At 37.1% G+C, this 22812-nt stretch overlaps 1 long non-coding RNA gene across 3 annotated transcripts in view; it reads right to left on the reverse strand.

Moving 5' to 3' along the window:
- Positions 1-1627: 1627 nt before the first annotated feature.
- The window catches only part of LOC135095215 (uncharacterized), a 41760-nt gene continuing 20575 nt past the window's right edge, over positions 1628-22812 (reverse strand). The window contains exons 2-6 of one of the 3 annotated variants that reach the window (XR_010264141.1): positions 17049-17181; positions 15831-15943; positions 14280-14426; positions 2212-2410; positions 1628-1935 (exon numbers count right to left, since the gene is read on the reverse strand). This is a non-coding gene — a long non-coding RNA (uncharacterized LOC135095215). Of the gene's footprint in view, positions 1936-2192; positions 2411-14279; positions 14427-15830; positions 15944-17048; positions 17182-22812 lie in introns of all 3 variants that reach the window. The other 2 variants (XR_010264139.1, XR_010264140.1) reach the window with 2 other exon arrangements.

Below are 22812 nucleotides of genomic sequence, written 5' to 3' on the forward strand. Positions count from 1 at the left end.
TAAAGAAGCAATAATACCTAACTAAACACATAGGAAACAGTAGATAAAAATAACTAAATCAAGACTTGTGAAAATATACAAGAAAAAGGCTTAATTCAACAGATATACGATAGTTATCTAATAGAAGCGGAAATACGTAAGCAAACACATTCTCCAAAATAAAATTAATTAATCTATAACAATACTACTAGAAAAAAACAATAATATTTAACCATAAGACATGAGAAAAAAAAACTGCCAAATCCTAAACATTTTCCTTTAAAACCGCCTAATTTGCCAACAAATGCTAAAAATATAAAAAAAACTCCACACTCGTCATTAATAGTCTAATTACTTAAATAGATAGTACAATAGTCTTGCTTCTCACCCCCCAGACACGCCTACTGTCAACGAACACAACACCCTATCTTATGAGCTACTGTTGGCTTGCTATTGGCCAGAGTTCAGGCATTTGAACCCTTTGCCAACAAACCAAGACTGCCACGCGTCTTATTCTCACTTATAAGCCAATATTGCCGAAGTTTTAAGAGTAATTACGCATTTCAAGCTCGATTTCAAACATAAAATTTTAAGGGATTAAGCTTAAAATATTTACCTAATTTTCAAACAAATTAGTTCAATTCGTCTCAAGAAACATCAGCGAAAAACAAGCGGAAATAATTCATTTCAACACCATGAAAGTTAGGAATGGACACCATGGTATCTATGAATGGGAGAGTAACAGCCCCCCTATAATGTAGTAGCCGCCCCTCCCATTCCAGCCCTGTGTCCCTCCCCTCCCTAGAACGAGGAACACCCGCACTTATGGCCTGCTGTTGGTTGAATTTTGTGCAAAACTTGAATTTTTTGATGTTTCGTGGCTTTGCGATGAAGGCAATTATTTTGTTCTTGTGGGTTTGTTTTTCATTTATCTCTTATTCCTCGTGTTGGTATGAGTCGTTTGTGAGTTGATGTTTGTTATTCCACGCATTCTAGATATGTTCAGGCTTTTTGATGAGTTCCTCGCCAGCCAGGCTGAGCAGCAGTGATAATAATGAATGTTCCTTCTTCCCGGGTGACTTTTTTTTTCTATCCTTGTATGAAGTTATTCATTATTTCCTGTGTGTTATTCATGTATTCATCTTATTCTATACGTGCACCCTGTTATTCTCTTTATCTGTTTTGTTGTTTATTTCCCTTGTATGAAGTCATTCGTTATTCCCTGTGTGATATTCATGTATTTATCTTGTTTAATACACATATTATTCTGTTACATCTCCTCAATACTTCGTCTGTTACGTTTATTTACTTATTCATCTCTATATATTTTTTTTCTTCTTCTTCTCATCCTTTTTCTTCAAATTCCGTGGATCTCTTTATATTTATTGCTTGCTGTGTGTCTCCCTCAGTTTATTAAAGATTCTTTAAATATAACTATGCATTTTTTTTTTCCTGTTTTGTGTTTTTATATTTGTTCGTTTATTTATGACAAAGTAAAAATGAAAATTTTAGTTTTGTTCCTATTTTTTTTTATTTATTTATTTATTTATTTTTGTTTTAATTTATATTTCCAGTCTTTTAACACACTTTTCCAAAATCTTGGACTCTTCTTCTGTCACCTCACCGACTCTGTACATCTTGTGGAATAATTTTAAAATCAGTCACATTTTGATGGCGCTGTCTTAGAAGGAATCAGGTAAAATAAATACTTGCGAATTACAAGCAATCTTAGTCATTTATTGAGCGTAAATACAAAAAAAAAAAAAAAAAAAAAAAACATGGTCTTTTATGCCACGAATACAAAAAAATTCCGAGTCTTAATAATGATGATGCCTGTGGGAGCCGGCAAGAGGGGCTGAGTGGCTCGTTCCTGCGCCGGTCAGGCGGCAGAGAGGAGAGCTGTGGGCGTGGGCGTGCGTACCAGACTCGTCTCCTTACGCGGCAGTCACGTGGAATCTGTGTTCACAATGAAAGAGCTTATATTTCACCAGCAAGTTACTTATCAGCTGTATGAATCATTAGTTATGTTTTAACACTTCAGACAACAAAATGCGTGGCATCGCTAAACAAGTGTGTGATCCTCAGAGGTGTGACAAACATGAGGAGAGCAAGTCACTCACACACACACACACACACACACACACACACACACACACACACACACACACACACACACACACACACACACACACACACACATCAGACAAGCATACGCATCTCTGCTCCAGCTACTTTCCCCAACAGCAATTCCAAACAGTGTCTTCATGTCACGTGAGGCTACGTGACACCTTGAGGCTGGATAGGTGGCTGGCTGGGTTGATGGCTGGCTGGTTGGCTCGAGGCTGGCTGGCTGGCTGGCTGACTGGATAGAGGCTGGCTGGCTGGCTGAGTGGCTGGAGGCTGAATGGCTGGAGGCTGGTTTATATCCATCCTGGAAAAAAAAAATTCGTGGTGATAAACAATTTCACCACAGTAAATAAGTGAAAATAAAGATTCCCTTATCAATTCTTTATTATTGATATAACAAATCTTATAAAATTTTAACAATAAAGCGAAAAACATAGACTTCCTGAAATCTCTGCTGCAGAAACACAAGCTTGGTAAGTAAAGCAAGATACTTCACCTGATTACACGTGAAGGCAATGCAAACACGTACTGCAAGATTAAATAAAGCAATAAAAGACGCACAAACACAAGGCTGGTACACACCGGGACTCTCTCACTATCTGGCCACAAGGAAATGTTTGCAATGAGCCACAGAAGCGCTTACAGGAAAAACAAATTACTCGTATATTGAAACGAACCCTCACAGCAGGCATGGGGCGCCTCACACGCTGCGAGATGGGAAACACGAGCGTCGAGGAGGAGGACTTCACCCGGGCAGCTGGGCACAGCTGCTGCGGCGCTGCTTCATCCAGTCACTCTCAGAACAATCACACAGAGCAGAGAGAGGAAAACACTCCTTTCCGTGTGTCCATGTATCACACAGCAGTACACAAGTTCCCGTGCAATACACTCACTACACACAGAGGCAGGCACAGAGGCGACAGGCACTCGCACCTCGAACTTTACTCCCAAGTAACCAACTCAATTTCTCCTTCACACACTCATAGAACTACAATCAGACGGTACCGTACAACAATTACTGTATTATTCAACACACACGCACACACACACACACACACACACACACACACACACACACACACACTGTACATTGTCAGTTTGTTAACTGCCTAAATTATAATTTAGGCAGTTGCTGGCAGTTTATTATTATTATTATTATTATTATTATTATTATTATTATTATTATTATTATTATTATTATTATTATTACACTCACACGGGCCTCCTCATGACCCCAGGGCTTCAGAGATGTGTAAAATGTTATGAAAATAAAGATAAAATTTCTGAGAGAAACAGGCAGTGCCAAACGACTGCATATTATGTATAGCATGTAACAGTGGAATAGTTCAGTAGTGGAGAGTAGCAGAGAGTAGCAGGCACAGAAGCAGAGAGGGCTTGACCAGAGAGGGGCTGAGATGGACGGAATAACTTGAAAGTAAGTGGCGCTTGAAAGCGTAATGCAGTCTACGAGTATAAATGAATGATGTTATTAAAGGAGGAGTAGGATGTTTAACTGATGTTTTATGTTTGGTATGATAGGTTTGTATGGTGTACGAAGATTTACTTCGTTATGGAGAGTGTTTATAGTAACTGATGTGTTCCTGATGTCACGTGTGTTTTTATAACTGAACATTAATGGCGCCGATTGAATAGTTGTTGTGAAGATGCATTTGATATGGTCTGTGTTTTGCACGGTGATTGCCTTGATCAATGAATGTGTTCAACAAACAAAGTGACACCTAAAAACTTTAGATTACTTGAAAATTAATGCGAATGACAAATTTTGACTTGTAAGAAATGTAAATGATTATTAGTGATCAATTGAAATATGAAAATGTTTTTGAGTTTTCCAGTAGCCTTTATAAAGCAATTCCTCGCAATATCTCGGACCACGACAGTTGGATGGGCGAGTGGATGTATGCATGGCTGGATGGATAGATGAATGGATAGATGGATAGACGAGTGGATGGATGGATGAACAGATAGATGGATGTGATGATAGATGAGTGGATGGATGGATGAGTGGATAGATGGATGGATGAGAAGGTGGATGGATGGAACAGTGAACAGATCGATGGATGTATAAATGAATGAATGAGCGGATGGATAGATGGATAGACGGTTGGATGGGTGGATAGGTGGGGATGAGTGGTTATATGAATGAAAGGCTGGCTGGATGGACGAGTGGATGAAGATGTGGATGGATGTATGGACTGATGAATTGATGTAATGGTGGATGAATGAGAGGATACACGGATGGATGTATGATTGGATGGATAGGTAGAAGAATGGATGACTCCATTAGTGGGTGAATGGATGAAGGACACGTAGATGGATGAATGGATAGATGGAAGGATGGATGGGTGGATAAAATGAGAGATGAATGAGTGGATAAATGGATGAATGGGTGAGTAGATTGATGGACGGATGGATATATGGATAAGTGGAGGAGTAGATGGATGAGTGGATGGATGTAGGAGTGGATGAATAAGAGGAAGATTGAATACATGAATGGATGGATGGATGGATGGGTAGAGAGGCGGATAGTTGGAGGGAGGAGTGAAAACATGGTAGGATGGATGGATGTAATGATGCATGGATGAGATGATGGATTAATGGCTGGCTGGATGAGTGGGTAGGTGGATGGATATATAGGGTGAATAGAAGGATTGATGGATGGATAGAAGAATGAGTGGATATATATATATATATATATATATAGAGAGAGAGAGAGAGAGAGAGAGAGAGAGAGAGAGAGAGAGAGAGAGAGAGAGAGAGAGAGAGAGAGAGAGAGAGAGAGAGAGAGAGAGAGAGAGAGAGAGAGAGAGAGAGAGAGAGAGAGAGAGAGAGAAAAGTCTTATGCAGCGAGGACGCAGGAGGACAGCAAGCATGCAGTTAGCAAGATCAGTAGAGCAGTTAACATGAAAATATCGGTAGAAGACAGCTAGAGATGCAACACTGTGGCAATGAGAGAGAGAGAGACAGAGACTGAAGACAGTCAGTTAGAGGAAAGGAGTTGATAGGACGAAAAGCTTTTGATTCCACCCTGTCTAGAAGAGTGGTATTAGTGGAACCCTTCAGACATGTGAAGCATACTCCATACATGGATGGATAAGGCCTTTGTACAGAGTTTTTAGCTGAGGGGAGTGATAAAAGCTGGCGGAGATGTCTCAAAAAACCCAAGTTCACAGAAGCTGTTTTACCTAGAGATGAGATGTGAAATTTTCAGTTCAGATTATAAATAAAGGACACACTGAGGGTCTTCAGTGTAGAAGGGGGGAAGAGGTGAGTGTCACTGAAGAAGAGGGGATAGTTGTCTGGAAGTTTGAGTCGAGTTGATAGATGGAGGAATTGAGTTTTTGAGGATACCAAATTTGCTTTGCCCCAATCAGAAATTTTTGAAAGATCAGAAGTCAAGCGTTCTGTGGCTTCCCTGCGTGAAATGTTTACTTCCTGAAATGTTCGACATCTATGAAAAGACGTGGAAAAGTGAAGGGTGGAATCATCAGCATAGGAGTGGACAGGTTCAGAAGATTATTGATGAATAATTAGAAGAGAGTGGGTTACAGGACAGAACACTGAAAAACACCACTGTTAATAGATTTAGGAGAAAAACAGTAACTGTCTACCACAGCGGCAATAGATTTGTTAGAAAGGAAACTTAAGATGAAGTTACAGAGAAAATGATAGAAGTCGTAGGAGGGTAGTTTGGAAATGAAAGCTTTATGCCAGACTCTATCTAAAGCTTTTGATATATCCAAGACAATAGCAAAGGTTTCACCAAAATCTCTAAAAGAGAATGACGAAGATTCAGTAAGGAAAGCCAGAAGATCACTAGTAGAGCGGCCATGATGGAACCCATACTGGCGATTAGATAGAAGATTGTGAAGTGATAGATGTTTAAGAATCTTCCCATTGAGGTTATATTAAAAAAAAAATTACATAGGCAGGAAATTTAAGGGATTAGAAAGGTCACCATTTTTAGGAACAGGCTAAATATAGGCAAACTTCCAGCAAGAAGGAAAGGTAGATGTTGACAGAGTTGAGTTTGACTAGGCAAGGCGCAAGAACAGAGGCACACTTTCGGAGAACAATATGGAGGACCTTATCAGGTCCATAAGCCTTCCGAGGGTTTAGGCCAGCGAGGGCATGGAGAGCATCATTGTGAAGAATTTTAATAGGTATTGTGAAGTCGTCAGAGGGTGGAGGAGAGGGAGGAACAACCACTAAATCGTCCAAGGTAGAGTTTTTAGGAAAGGTTTGAGTGAAGAGTTCAGCTTTAGAGATAGATGTGATAGCAGTGGTGCCATCTGATTGAAATAAAGGAGGAAAAAAAAAGAAGAAGCAAAGTTATTGGAGATATTTTTGGCTAGATGCCAGAAGTCACTAGAAAAGTTAGATCTTGTTGACACTTTCTGTTAGTGAAGGAGTTTTTGGCTAGTTGCAGAACAGACTTGGTATGGCTCCGGCCAGAAACATAAAGTGCATGAGATTCTGGTGATGGAAGGCTTAAGTACCTTTTGTGAGCCACCTCTCTATCATGTATATCACGAGAACAATCTGTATTAAATCAAGGTTTTGAAGGTTTAGGTCAAGAAAAAGACTGAAGAATGTACGACTCCATGCCAGACACTATCACCTCTGTTATGCGCTCGGCATACAAAGAACGGTGTCTGACATGGAAGCAGTAGTCATTCCAAGGAAAATTAGCAAAATACATCCTCAGGTCCTTCGTTTAAGGGGATCCTGAGGAGTAACTGGATAGGTAGGACAAGATACATAAATGAGATTGTGATAGGAGGAGCCTAACGGAAAAGAGAGGATGACAGCATAAACAAAAGGATTAGAGGTCAGGAAAAGGTCAAGAATGTTGGGCTTATCTCCAAGACAGTTAGGATTATGAGTAGGTTGTAGCACCAATTGCTCTAGGTAGTTGAGGATAGCAAAGTCAAGGCTAGTTCACCAGGATGGTCAGTGAAGGGAGATGAAAGCCAAAGCTGGTGGTGAACATTGAAGTCTCAAAGAATGGACATCTCTACAAAAGGGAAGAGAGTCAGAATTTTCTCCACTTTGGAAGTTAAGTAGTCAAAGAATCTCTTATAGTCAAAGGAGTTAGGTAAGAGATATACAGTACAGATAAATTTAGTTTGAGAGTGACTCTGTATTCGTAGCCAGATGGTGTAAAACTCGGAAGATTCAGGAGCGTGGGCACAAGAGCAGGTTAAGTCGTTGCGCACATATGCGCAACATCCAGCTAGGGATTAAAAATGAAGATAGAGAATGTACGAAGGAACAGAAGAGGGGCTATTGTCCGTTGCCTCAGACACCTGAGTTTCAGTGAGTAAATCAAGAAGAGGTTTAGAAGAGGAGACGTGATGCTCTACAAATTGACAATTAGATCTTAGACCACCAATGTTGCAGAAGTTAATGAAAAAAAAAGTTGAGGGGGTTTGTCAAATCTCTTAGGGTCGTTCTCAGAAGGGCAGTCTGAGCTGAAGACATTTATGTTTCCCTCCCTAGATGAGGACTCTGAGGCTGGTGTAGGAGTCGCCATGATAATTTTGAAATTTTGAGTAAAGGGTGTGTGTTATTAGGTGCTTGTAGTTTTATGTGGAGGAAGAGAGTTGTCTTTAGAGGGCAGACTGTGACTGCCCCCTTGTGTTGTGAGACACAAAGGAAAACGTTCAGTGAGGTCACAGCTGGGGTTTAATGATTAGTTCACAGCACCCCCTGAACTGTGCTTTAGACCTCACTGGGAGTAATTATCGTTTCGGCAGGTGCCTCCTGCCTCCTCCAATCACAGTACCTATAAGGAGAGCCAGACAGTCGTTATGCAGTCAGAATAAAATGGTTGTGTTATATATTGACAAAGACGGATTGAGTAGGTGTAGGATGTGTTCCTCATTGAATGTTAGTTGCGAGGTTTGTGTAGGGTGTGATTTGTCATTGATAATTAAATATGTGAAGTGATTTGAATCGGAACTGTAATGTGAAGTGTTTGAAATATTTAATGGAATTTTATTTTTAAGAGAGACAAAACAATTTTTTGTAGTGTATCGTTGTTGTCAGAAATCGTATATGATTACCATAGTGAAAATACATGTATATAATACAAATTAAGTAAAAATTATAAAAAAAAGTTTAAGCGTTTCCGAGAAAACACAAAAGCCAGTCTCATAGATTAGGGATGCATCAAGATCGTGCAATGTATAAGCACGACACTGGTGGCAGCATTGGGATTTTATATTGCAAAGGATAATGTTGCAAAGATAGCATTGTATAGATTGACACTGCAGAGAGAGATATTATCATACTGTTATTGCAAAATTAAGAATTTTGCAAGTATAGGATGTGGCAAATGTGACACGATAGTTGTAATGATTTGTTGCAATGGATGTTATAATTAATTGTTGTTGAGTCGCCTGCTAAATTTGGTGATGTACTGAAATAATAAGAAAGAAGTTTTGGTCACATCAGAAAAAAAAAAAAATATATATATATATATATATATATATATATATATATATATATATATATATATATATATATATATATATATATATATATATATATATATATATATATATATATATATATATATATATATATATATATATATATATATATATATATTGCAAAATTTAGAATTTTGCAAGTATAGGATGTGGCAAAAGTGACACGAGAGTTATAATGATTTGTTATACATTCTGCGTCTGTGTTGCTCGCAAATCATCGTCACACAAGTTCTCACTCCCACACACTTCATGATTATTTGACTGCTTAAACCGTCTTGCTCTGATTAAAAAAAAATGTAATATGTTCAAAGGATTATATTGCTCATGAGATCAAGAAATTATGTCCTCTTGTTATGGTCATCAGTTACGTACTTGTTTCACCAGCGGCGTACATTTGTGAAGCAGGGAAGCACATATGGCAAAAAAATAAAAATCTACAGCATGTCATAGGTGCTGTCATAGTAACTGGTATAAAAGAAAAAAAAAAAAAAAAGGAATATTGTTGCCTTCTGGACGGTAGACCAAATTTAGCAGGCGACTCAACAACAAGTAATTATAACATCCATTGCAACAAATCATTACAACTCTCATGTCACATTTGCCACATCCTATACTTGCAGTATTCTAAATTCAACAAGTTACTTATAGATTCAGCTGGGACATGGAACGCAGGTGCTAGAGATTTGTACAGAAGATGATGAGGATAAGATTGAGTTGTAAACACTTAATTCTACAAATGGCAGAGTCTGTTTGATACGAGAAAATTTAGTTGTTAAGAGACGTAATGGAAAGGATTTATTAAGCAGAAATTTACAGAGAGAAGCAAGTGAAGAGAAACAAGACGATAACTTTAATGGAGGAAACATACGAGCCGAAAAATTAACAATATATAAGTAGTAGCTTTGATACAGAAGCGAGTGTCTCAAATAATGTTGAAAAATTCTGAAGGGTGATGTATGTTTGTATGATCATCATAAAAAAATAAATAAGTAAATAAAAATAAATAAATAAATAAAATAAATAAAATAAACGAAAACTAAAAAAAAAAAAAAGAGCTGTCCTCACAGCTGATGTAAGTACTTGATATGAATAAATTAAAGGTATATGAAAATTACCGTGGAAGCGTATGTGTGATTTCCAGGCCTAAATAAGCCATAAGTAAACTGAGTTGATAAGGCGACTGGACATAAAAGGAAATGTTAGGGGTGAAGACAGAGGAAATTTTTCAGTGAAGCATTAACAAAACTCTCAGCTATGTGTTAAGAAACATAAAGGGAAGAATTAGGATACTGAGGTCCCTGTAAAGTACTGGGAGAGGTCATCGAATCAGGTAACACTGTTGGAACGGTGGTAGCTCATGCAACAGAAGGACTGTTAGTTAGACTCTGACTCACGGGACTCTCTCAGTGACGAAATGCGAGATAGATCAGGTTATCACTGCAGCTTCTGCTTGTGCTATGAGATCAATTACAATTAGATCAATGATTTGTAGACAGACTGAGTAAAGAGAATTTAAGCATATGGTAACAAAAAAATAAATAGTGTGGAAAGGTAAATACATGTTAATCATACGGAATCATGACTGTATATTCACAAAAAGTAGTTAACAACAACTGTCTGTATTAAAAGACGATAGCATGCTGATCTGCCTTCTTGCAAAGTACAATGATATGTGGTAAAAAATATTAAATGATATCGCAAAGAGAGGAGTAGATTTTTAAAATAATAAAGAGATAAGGTTGAAGAAGTCTTAAAAGGTAACGTAAGTCTGAGTTCGCAGTGTGAAAATTAGCCGCCAGTAAATGGCGAGAATTGTTTATGTTAGAATAGTTAAGAGTGGGGCGATGGAACAACTGTTTTGCAACTTCTGTAGCTCACACTCCAAATACACTGCAAATTCGGCGATAATGACTTGATGAGGATTACGAAGATTATGGAAGGGCATCTTGATAAATTAAGACATTGGTCAGAGTCGTATATCACGTACTATTATAATGATGATTTACAAAATTCGTGCTGTTTCATAAATTGAAATCAGAATAAGAGATAATGCAAGTGCATAGTACTGAAATAGACAAGTGCACCACTGAGAAAGCCCTCTCCTTCCTTGCTATTAATAACGATTTCAATAAACAGAATTACGTGTTGGGTAACAAGTTGTTTTCAAGAAACCAGAGCCTCCTGTAGTGGGTACTGTCTACAGCTAGACGCACAGTGTAGTATATCAAAATGACACTGATGGCACAAGCTGACATCAAGGTGAAGTACATTCCCGGGAAAAAAAAAAAAAACATGATATTATAGCAATGTTATCATGTGTGGATGACCTTAAATGATGGAATATGATGGAGAGATTTTTCATATAATTGAAAGAAAGTATACACTGATGCGTGATATATATATATATATATATATATATATATATATATATATATATATATATATATATATATATATATATATATATATATATATATATATATATATATATATATATATATATATATATATATATATATATATATATATATATATATATATATATATATATATATATATATATATATATATATATATATATATATATATATATATATTTTCATCTCATTTATATTCTCTCAATCATTTTAAGTAGCAAATTTTGACATTTTAGCACAAGATGAACGATCGTTAATATTTTAAGCACATCACTAATTGGAAATTTAACATTAACTTTTCCTTCCTCGCTTTTTGAAAATACAACACTGAAGCAATTATGCATCAAATTATCTGAGTCTGCGTTGCGTGCAATGTTTTTTTTTCTTTTCCTTTTCTTCAGTTGAGTATTTTTCTTTTCTATCTCGGATAATTTTTCGATCATTCATATACTCGTATATATATATATATATATATATATATATATATATATATATATATATATATATATATATATATATATATATATATATATATATATATATATATATATATATATATATATATATATATATATATATATATATATATATATATATATATATATATATATATATATATATATATATATATATATATATATATATATATATATATATATATATATATATATATATATATATATATATATATATATATATATATATATATATATATATATGAATGATCGAAAAATTATCCGAGATAGAAAAGAAAAATACTCAACTGAAGAAAAGGAAAAGAAAAAAAAACATTGCACGCAACGCAGACTCAGATAATTTGATGCATAATTGCTTCAGTGTTGTATTTTCAAAAAGCGAGGAAGGAAAAGTTAATGTTAAATTTCCAATTAGTGATGTGCTTAAAATATTAACGATCGTTCATCTTGTGCTAAAATGTCAAAATTTGCTACTTAAAATGATTGAGAGAATATAAATGAGATGAAAATATTTGTGTCTATGGATAAAGGGAAGTCATTACTTATATATAAGATTCTGATATTGTCCAGTTGGCTATTACGTCCATTGCAGTAGTTCATATTGATCTTATGATGTGATTAAAAACCATGATGAAGGTACATGCTTTTAGATAATTATTGTTGCTCCTTCTGCACATTATTTAAACACATAATGAAATGTTTATTCCTCTAAGAGATGAGATTCCTGCCGACACCTGATGTCTGCAGGATGACCTCCCTACCATTATTTCTTTATAAATATAAGTGTTTTCTGACTGCATCAGACTTGTAGTCATATTAAAAATACTCAGAACTGATTTTCCTGGCTTACGATATAACTATTGTAGAAAAAAAATATGATTGATTGTTGATATCTCCTCTTCCTGGTCAAGATATTGAATTTTATATTTTGTTTTCGCCACAAAGGCTCTATTTCTAAACTCGGAAGTTATGAATTCTGCTAATATATGCCTTCCCAGGAGTTATGGATGGGTACTTTTGTCTCGACACAATGTAGAAATAACATGCACTTCCTGATAAAGGTATCAGCCACACAGGACATGGACAGGTACAACTGGCTGTTGACAATGCTGGCTGTTGGGATCACCCTGGTGTTCGTGGGCGTGGATGAGGGCCGCACCGATGGCTCCCCTGGTTCCGGGAGCATGAAGTGGGCCTTCCAAACCCACACCCTGCACCACATCCACGGATGAGGGAACGAACACCTAGCTAAGTAACCAGTCGCGGGAGGACGCGCGAGCATAAGGAGGGAGGCGTGTTGTAACGCAAAAAAAAAAAAAAAAAAAAACAAGAAGAAAAGAAACACGTAACAAGAGAGAAAAATTAAAAAAAAATATATAAAAAAATAAGAAATAAAAAAGGAAATAAGAAGTAGAAAGAATAAATGAGGGAAGACGATGATAAAAACGAAAGCATATACCAAGAAGCTATCACCACCTTGATAGATAAGAGACGTGACGTGACCACCGAAGAGATGCGGTGAGTCATCACAAGACTAACATAGCCGGAGATTAATACAAGATTACAAGAAGAGATACCTAGGTATCACTGAATTAGTACACGGTTAGAGCAGAAGTCAACGGGATCTGATAACGAGGACAACATGGACAGAAAGAACACCATAGGAGTCGCCGCCTCCTTGTTCCTGACTAGAAGATGCGATTACCAAAGGTACTCGAGAATGAACCTTATTGGAAGTTAAGGAAAAATAAACTGTATGATCGAAGTACGGGGAGATAAATATAGTTACTTGAAAATCAACCTTATTGAAAGATACAGGAAAATGAACTGTGTGATTGAAGTATTGGAAAATAAACCTTACAGAAACGGAAGCCTTCTTGGGGCAAAAGGTCGCTCTAACCTCACGTGTATATTATGAGGTGTAGAAGAAGGGAATAGACAGAAGCAGACAGAGAGATAAGCTAGACAGAGCTGTCAGACCAAAGAGGGTCAGGATGGGCAAGCCGCCTGTCTCAGTACCAGTAAGTAAAGCCAGACAGTTGTAATGCAGTCATAGTAAAATGTTGGTGATATATATTGACAGAGAGGGATTGGGTAGGTGTAGGATGTGTTCCTCATTGAATGTTAGTTGCGAGGTTTGTGTAGGATGTGATTTATCATTGAGTATTAAACATGTCAAATGATTTGAATCGGAAGTGTAATGTGAAGTGTTCGAGATTTTTAATGGAATTTATCTAAAGAGAGATGAAACAACATTTTTTTTCGTTATTGTCGGAAGTTGCATATGATTGCTTGAGGATATATATATATATATATATATATATATATATATATATATATATATATATATATATATATATATATATATATATATATATATATATATATATATATATATATATATATATATATATATATATATATATATATATATATATATATATATATATATATATATATATATTAAGCAAAAATTTGAAAAAACAAAATCCAAGCTTTCCTTTGAACCCACAAAAGCCAGTGTTATAGATGAGGGGCGCAACAAGGTTGTGCGACGTAGAAGCACAGCATCCCAACAAGACACTTAATATGTAGCTTCTTTTTATACACAGCTTCTTTTTCCCGCAAATATTCTACCATAACTGCATCTACAATCAGTGTTAACACAAAGCCTTCTATGTGCTTTTTTGTACTTTCATTTCATGGGAATTCTGAACTGAAATTACTTTTCTTTCAAGTGTTTTTATTCTAAACAAGAACATTACCTGCTTAACGAGTCAAAACTCCCTGAAGCCTCAACCCCTCGCTTGCTGTCTCCTTCCTTCATCTGACAGACAGTGTCAGCGCAGTGTTGCTGAGTCACAGGGGAAGAGCGCAGAGCTGTGTGGTGTCGACTCCTCTGCTGATCCAAGCTGTCAGCATGCAGACAATAAGTCCCCAAGAGAAGACTAAACCTGCATCAGCCAGCAGTTCACTGATCATTGCAAATACAGTATGACACTGACAAAGAAAAAAGTGTACGTGAGGCCTGTAAATCAATTAAAGAAATCACCCGTGGGCTTGAGTATACTGGAATAAAATACCAAGAAAATCTACAGGGAAATGACATAAGTTTTGTGCAGTGGTGTAATAACTACAAAGACTTACTTTTACATAAAAGTTGTGGCTGAGTGGCACTTTTCTATGAAACACTGTACCAACATAATCCTTAACAAGACAGAAAACCACCGGTACATTTCTTTCATTAACTGTAAGTGGTAATGTGCTATTTATAGAACATGGAAAGAAAACAGGCAGACAAGTTTTTGGTGTATAAGGTACCAATACACTTCCTTACACCGTATAAACTGAGTGTACGACTGACGCTTACGAAGTGTGCACCCTAATCCTGCTCAAAACCTGTTTTAAATTGCTCACTATGACAATTACAAGAAACTATGATTAAGAATAATATTACGTGTGTGGAATACCCATCATAAACACATAAGAACTCAAAAAATATATCGTGTTAAAGAAAAGAAAGTGACAAATATGCACTTATGTTTAAATATAGTGAAAGCATTTGCATATATAACCCTCGCAAGCCCATGTCACCATTCCTCACTAAGTGCAGTACTACACCAGAATATATATATATATATATATATATATATATATATATATATATATATATATATATATATATATATATATATATATATATATATATATATATATATATATATATATATATATATATATATATATATATATATATATATATATATATATATATATATATATATATATATATACATATATATATATATATATATATATATATATATATATATATATATATATATATATATATATATATATATATATATATATATATATATATATATATATATATATATATATATATTAGCACTGGTAGTTCTGTATACCTAAACTTGATGCAAACTCCAGAACAAAAAAATAAATAAATAAATAAATAAATAAAAAAAAAAACCACGGATGCACAAAGCAAGCAAACTCCACTCATCGCACATCACCTCCACCCCTGCTCCACTAGGCCTCGCCACCCGCCCGGCTACCACGCCAACATATTATTATTATTATTATTATTATTATTATTATTATTATTATTATTATTATTATTATTATTATTATTGTTACTAACATAATAATTGTTTTAATTTTCATTAGTGTCATTTTAATTATCATTTTTATTACCTATAATCATTACTTTCTTTATTTCCATCAATATTTTTATTAATAATAATAATATATTCAACAATATTATAATTATAACTACAATTGTTATTGTTAACCTAATGTATGGAAGAAGTTGTCGATGGAGAGGCCAGCGGTGCAGGAGGTGCTTCATGGAGAGGAGGAGGCGGCTATGCATGGCAGCATATGTGCAGGGAGGGTGCACTCCATCCTGAGGCGTGCCACGATTAAATGCAATAGAAAAATGCAATATAAAAAAAATGTGAACAAGACTTTGTAAGTTTGCTTTAGTCACCGTCACTGCGTTGATCTCCTCGAAGACTGCGTTGACGGAAGGGGTGACTGCACCAATGCCACTAATGGGATGCACTGCGCTTAAAACTGTCAGGCATTACTGTCATCATTGAGGGAATTGAAAAAAAAGGGATGTGCTTCAGAACTGGAAAAAAAGCAGGGAGGATCTAGATACTTGCAAAGCCATGGGAGTGACAAATGTAATGGTTGCACCGCTTGTTTAGGTGGCTGATGAATAACAACATAATGAAATTAGTGAAACGCAAAATTTTGTGAGAGGAGGAGCAAAGGGATTTACGTTGTAGCAATGTTTGAGTGACCCCTCTGTGTATTAAGTACATAAGTGATAGAAGCACCGCAGGATAGCAGAGCTGGGTTAAAAAAGACACTTAGTGTTGACGGAAATTTGCCTTGCAGGAAAGATAAGGAACGGTGCAAAAGAAAGGAGAAACTAGACTTGACGAAGAATGGCATAGGTGAGGCAGCAAGATGGTGAGGAAGACAGCAGAGGAGAATATGACTGGGGCAGTAGACAGTCAGTTGAAGCAATGACAGTGCCAGTATTGTGAAAGCCTCTGCCCTCACCAACTCTGTTAGCGATTGGCTGGGTTTTTTTTTGGTGTTTTTCCTGTAAATAACGTAAAAAAAAAAAGTTAATCTGTCACTAGAAGAGTCAAAACCTCCTTAAAAGCCCGTCTCACTTGAAGCACAGCCTAGTGAACGTAGCGGAGGTGCGGTGCAGAAAGGCTGCACAGTACTAGCTTGTGTAGAATGAAGAGGCGATGGAAAGGTTCAGCGTCAAGTGTTGTAGATGTGAGCGACACAGAGGCACACTTTTTAGAAGGGCAGTTGTGGGAGCCACAGTTGAACCAGCGTGGTGGTGGCAAGGGAGGAGGTGCTTAGACAGAGATGGACTCTGGCAGTGCTGCCAGTGTATCATGGCAATGAAGAAATGGAAGGGACCCTAAAAGAGAAGAAAAGTCCTTTGTGCACTTTTAGGAAGTACGCCACACAGAGCTTACTTTTTAAATTAGAGGAGACATGTTGACACTGTGCTTCAGAAAGCGGACCTACGGAAGGCCCTATCTTGATCTTGGTCTTGATCTTACAGGAGGCTCAGGATTTCTCACAAGCCAGTCCTTTACATCGGCACTCCTGTGGGGAAAACAATGAACGACAAACAGAAAATGGCATGTAGAGTCATACAGCATCAATCACAACACTGGTTTCCATATCTAGAGCGTTACTTGTTCTCCAGGAACTCTTCCACAGCCTCAATCATCCTTTCATTGTCTCCCACACAGTCCCAGCAGCAACACCATCCATTCCCTTCTTGTCTTCTCCACTCTGGTATGCCCCATTTCCCTCAGCACCACTTGTATCATCTCATATCTGTCTGTGGCATACTTTACACAGTTCAGCACCATCTTCTCCACTGTCACATCCTCTCCCATGGCACACGTTGCTATGGGACTCAGACCATCTGTAACTCCTTACGTTCACAACCATACACTGCGCCCTCGCTCGGAAGAGATGATCACCACTCAGGCTTCCCTCATACCACTTTTCATACATTGTGGCCTCTTTCTCTCTATACCACTCCTAAGCACTCTTTTGTTCCATCTTACTCTTCATTTCACTCAATCCCACATACTTCACTACTCTGTCTCACTTTTCCACTTTCTTACATCCCATACTAAGCCTTCTCATTTCTGACAATCATACTCCAGTCAATCTCTACATGCCTCCCTTCAAACCTGGTGTTCCTAACATTCCACAGAAACACCTTTTTTCACTAGTCTGCCATCATCCTTTCGCTCTAATCTACCTTTGTACCTCAAGGCTGCTTTTGCATGACTCTCTAAAAGTACTCCTTCCCATTTTCCCCTCTCAAAGCCTCTACCGCAGCATACCTTGGTGCATTCAGTGCCATTCTTGCTACTGTACTCTGTCTTACTTTTAAATTTATCAGTACATTCTCATTCCACACAATCACATCCATAACATACACAATGCTCGGAACAGCCACGCTCTTCCTAACTTCTCGTAGCGCGTCATTTTTACTCACTCTCATCCTTGCTGCACTTCCTAGACGACCCATCCACCCGTCCAGAATGCTCATCTTTTCATTATTTACCTTCACACAGCCATTCGGACTCATCCACGCACACAGCTACTTGTATTCATCTGTCTGTTGCAGCTCATTCCCTGTCGGTCTCCAAACTTAATTTCTCTCATCCTCTAACTTATTCACAATCATGTCCTTGCTTCTCTCACTGCTAAATCTCACACCAAAGTCCCTTCCATACCCATCTACAACAACAAACAAACTTTGAGGCTCATCTGCCGATTCAGTCATAACCACTACATCATCTGGACAAAAAAGCACACACATCTTAACATTCCCCACACTCACTCCCCACATTCATTCTTCTCATTCTGGGTGCTAACTCTTCTGTGTACAAGCTAAAAATGGTTAGTGATAAAAAACAGCCTTGCCTAACACCCCCTCTGACTCTTTACCCAGTCTGTTTCTATATCTCCTAATCTGTATCTAGCTCTTGTATCCACATATCATTATTATTATTGTTTATTGACCATCAACATCCCTTATAAATTTACACTTAATAACATACGACTGGTTCATAAAAAAATGACAAATAATTCCTCATATATGCCCATAAACTTCATATTTCAATAATAATACATCGCTGTAATGCATCGCTGCTAGCAGTTAACCGAAAGAAGAAAGAAAAGGAACTAAATTATTTACGTAAAAAATCAATAAAACACTACTTTTCAACTGAGAAAACTGCAAAAAAAAAATATCCTGTAAAAAAAATAATCTTCAAAATAGACTTCAAATAAACTGTAACAATTTACATGCGTACTAAACAAAATAAAAGGGAATAACATTCAAAAACATTAACTTAAAACTTAATCAAACTAACCTAATATAAAAAAAAAAGTTGTAAATAAAAACTATTCTAAAAAGGTAAATCTCAAGTAAAAGTAATCCAAAACTTAATTACACACGCATCAATACACACAAGAAAAAAAATATTAAAATTAGTTAAATCACAATTAAACATCCCCTAATTAACTACATAAAAAGTATTATTTACACACAAAAAAGCTATTGATATACTATCAAGATCTTATAAATTATCTCACATATCAGAGCATCACTATACTTATCTGAGAACACCTCAGCAACAGCGGAAAAATTGTAGGTGTCTCTTAATTGTTGTGTTAATGTACAATATTGAACCACATGTACCTCTGTTTGTATCTGACCACACACACATGTCCTGTCCTCTACTGGCAATCTTCCTTTACCATTTCTGTTTCACCTTCCAACTTCAATTGCCAGCGAATGTGCCGACACCCGGAACCGAGTGAAGGCAACACGATGGTGCTCACTGACGTTACATTTCGTACTATACACAGAGTGAACTGACAAACTAGGGTTTATATCTTTATATACAATTCGTCTGGAAGAGGTTGAATTAAGGAGATTTGCTCTCAGCTCATTAACTCCCTCACATATGTCGTCAGTGTTGGCATACAACAAATCACTGACGTAATTACGTATCCTATATTGACTTTCCATAACAGTTTTTACAGAGAGAACCAAGGGATCATCATCCATTGACGACCTCTCGTTCCACATCTTACCAAAGAAGTTTCTCTGTCTACTCTTTACTAAAGCGGGCAATGGGGGACAACCAGACTCGGTATAACATACATCATTTCATGTAGATAATCGTACTCCCAATAAATATTTTAATGCCCAATTATATAATTTCATCACCGGTCTCAAGTCAGCGTTCAGCCAGGACTCACACCCATACAGTATAGCTGACATTACACAGGCTTCAAACACTCGTTTTTTGACATGGAATGGAATATCATTATTTTTCTTTAGGAACGATATAAATTTCGTGACATGAGCCATTTTAGCAGTGGCGTGGGCCTTCACTGACGACGACACGGACCCATCAGCAGTGAAGGGTGCAGCCAGTACATGTACTGGCTGCACGGCTCCACCTTCAGGTCACCTATGCGTACGATTTCTTTGTCCTCGATCGTGCCATTTATCACAAAAAAAATTGTTTTTGCCTCATTGACTTCCATTCCGTAATCATCACAAAACTTATTCATAAGAGACAGTTTTTGAATCATTCTTTCTCTGGTAGTTGACAATAAAACAGTGTCATCCATTACAATAATTATGTGTAACCATTTCAAGAAGCCATCATCATTACAGTTATCCTTAATAAGCTTAATAAGATCATTTACATATATAATAAATAACAGACAGGATGTGGGAGAGCCCTGGCGGACCTCGATTGTGGCCACGAACATAGCGGTGCCAATGATACTCTCTGTCATACTGTACATGGCACAGACGACAGTCAGCATCACCATTCCACACCCAAGGCGCATTAGAATTCTTATTAATATATGTCTTGGCACTAAATCATACGCTTTCCTAAAATCGAAAAAAAGTAACAAATTTTTTTCTTTCTTCTTCTGGCAAAGTCCATGAGGAGACGTAAGGTAACAATATTAGTGACCCGTTAGTTTCTGTCTTTAGGAAATCACTGGAGTCGGGTGAGATAGCAGTAATGTGGAGGCAGGCTAATGTAGTACCCATCTTTAAGAAAGGAAATAAAACTTTAGCGTCTAATTATAGACCTGTCAGCTTAACTTCAGTTGTAGGTAAAATGTTACAGTCAATAATAGCGAGGAACATTAGGAAACATTCAAACAAACATAACTTGATAAATCAGTCACAGCATGGCTTCACGAAGGGGAAGTCTTACCTGACAAACTTGTTAAGTTTTTACAGTAAGGTGTACGAGGCAGTAGATAATGGTGATAGCTATGATATCTTATATCTGGACTTTAGTAAAGCATTCGACAAGGTACCCCATCAAAGGCTCTTGAGAAAGGTTAGGGCACACGGGATAGATGGGAAGGTGTTAGGCTGGATAGGGTCATGGTTTAGCGACAGGCGACAGAAAGTGGTAATAAACGGCTCGAAATCCGAGTGGGGTCATGTAATTAGTGGGGTGCCACAGGGATCAGTATTAGGGCCATTGTTATTTCAAATATATATCAATGACTTGGATAGTGGAATTAGTAGTGATGTTAGTAAATTTGCGGATGACACAAAGATAAGTAGATTAATTAGGTCAGAATCGGATGCCATCGCCTTGCAGGCAGACTTAGATAGAATGAATGAATGGACGGATAGATGGCAAATGCAATTTAATATCAATAAATGCAAAGTGTTTAGCGTAGGTAGAGGAAACCCACACAATAGGTACACATTAAACAACCAAACTCTGGTAGGTACAGGGTACGAGAAAGATTTAGGAGTTATAGTTAGCTCTTAACTCCGTCTAGGAAAACAATGCATAGAAGCCAGAAACAAGGCAAATAGAGAACTAGGATTCATTTTTAGGAGTGTTAAAAGTAGAAGTAATATTAAAGTTATACTTGGCACTGGTCAGACCTCATCTAGACTACGCTGTGCAGTTCTGGTCCCCACATTACAGGAAAGATATAGGTCTATTAGAATCAGTACAGAGGAGAATGACTAAAAGGATACAGGGGATGAGGAGTATTCCTTGCGAGGCGAGGTTGAAGCTATTAAATTTACATTCTCTAGAGAGACGTAGGTTAAGAGGGGACCTGATAGAAGTCTTTAAGTGGTATAAGGGTTATAACAAGGGAGATGTAAGCAAAATTCTTAGGATCAGCAACCAGGGTAGAACAAAAAATAACGGGTTCAAGCTTAAAAAAATTAGGTTTAGGAAGGAGATAGGAAAAAATTGGTTCGCAAATAGAGTGGTAGATGAGTGGAACGGACTCAGTAATCATGTAGTTAGTGCTAGGACACTAGAGAGCTTTAAGAGAATATTAGACAAGTTTATGGATGGGGATAACAGATGGAAACAGGTAGGTGTGTTCCATACAGGGACTGCCACGTGTAAGCCTGGTCGCTTCTTGCAGCTTCCCTTATTTCTTATGTTCTTATGTTCTTAAGTAAAAGGTTTGTGAAATGTTTTATATGGTCGGTTTTGTTGTATGGCTGTGAGTCCTGGACAATGAGAAAGGCAGATGAACAAAAGACTGCAAGCAGCTGAGATGTGGTTCTGGAGGAGGATGCTTAAGATATCTTGGACAGAAAGAACAAATGAAGAAGTGCTGCAAGGGGTGGGTGTTGGAAGAGAGTTGATGAGTACGGTTAGGAGTAGACAGATGCACTTCCTGGGCCATGTTATGAGAAGAGAGGGACTGGAACATCTATCTCTAACTGGTAAAATAGAAGGCAAGAGACCACAAGGAAGACCAAGACAGAAGTACATGGATGGACTGGTGCAAGTGACTGGAGGAGGAATGTCTGCACTCTGAACCTCACCTAACCTCCCCTAACCTCAACAAATGTCACCTAACATTACTTAACCTTATCTAACCTCACTTAACCTAACCTAACCTCAACTAACTTCAACTATCTTCAACTAACCACAATAATCTTACATAACCTCACCTAACCACACCTAACCTCACCCAACCTCACCTAATCTCACCTAACAATACCTAACCTCACATAACATCACCGAACCTCACCTAACGTCACCTAGCTTTTCAAAACTTCTTCCAACAACAACCTAACTAACCTCTAACGATCACCTAATCTACATAACCTGAAGTAAATTCACCTAACGCTATTAACCTTACATAACCTCACGAACTTCACCTAACCTCTCATAA

Source organism: Scylla paramamosain, chromosome 48 (assembly GCF_035594125.1).
Source record: "Scylla paramamosain isolate STU-SP2022 chromosome 48, ASM3559412v1, whole genome shotgun sequence".
Classification (NCBI taxonomy): Eukaryota; Metazoa; Arthropoda; class Malacostraca; order Decapoda; family Portunidae; genus Scylla; species Scylla paramamosain.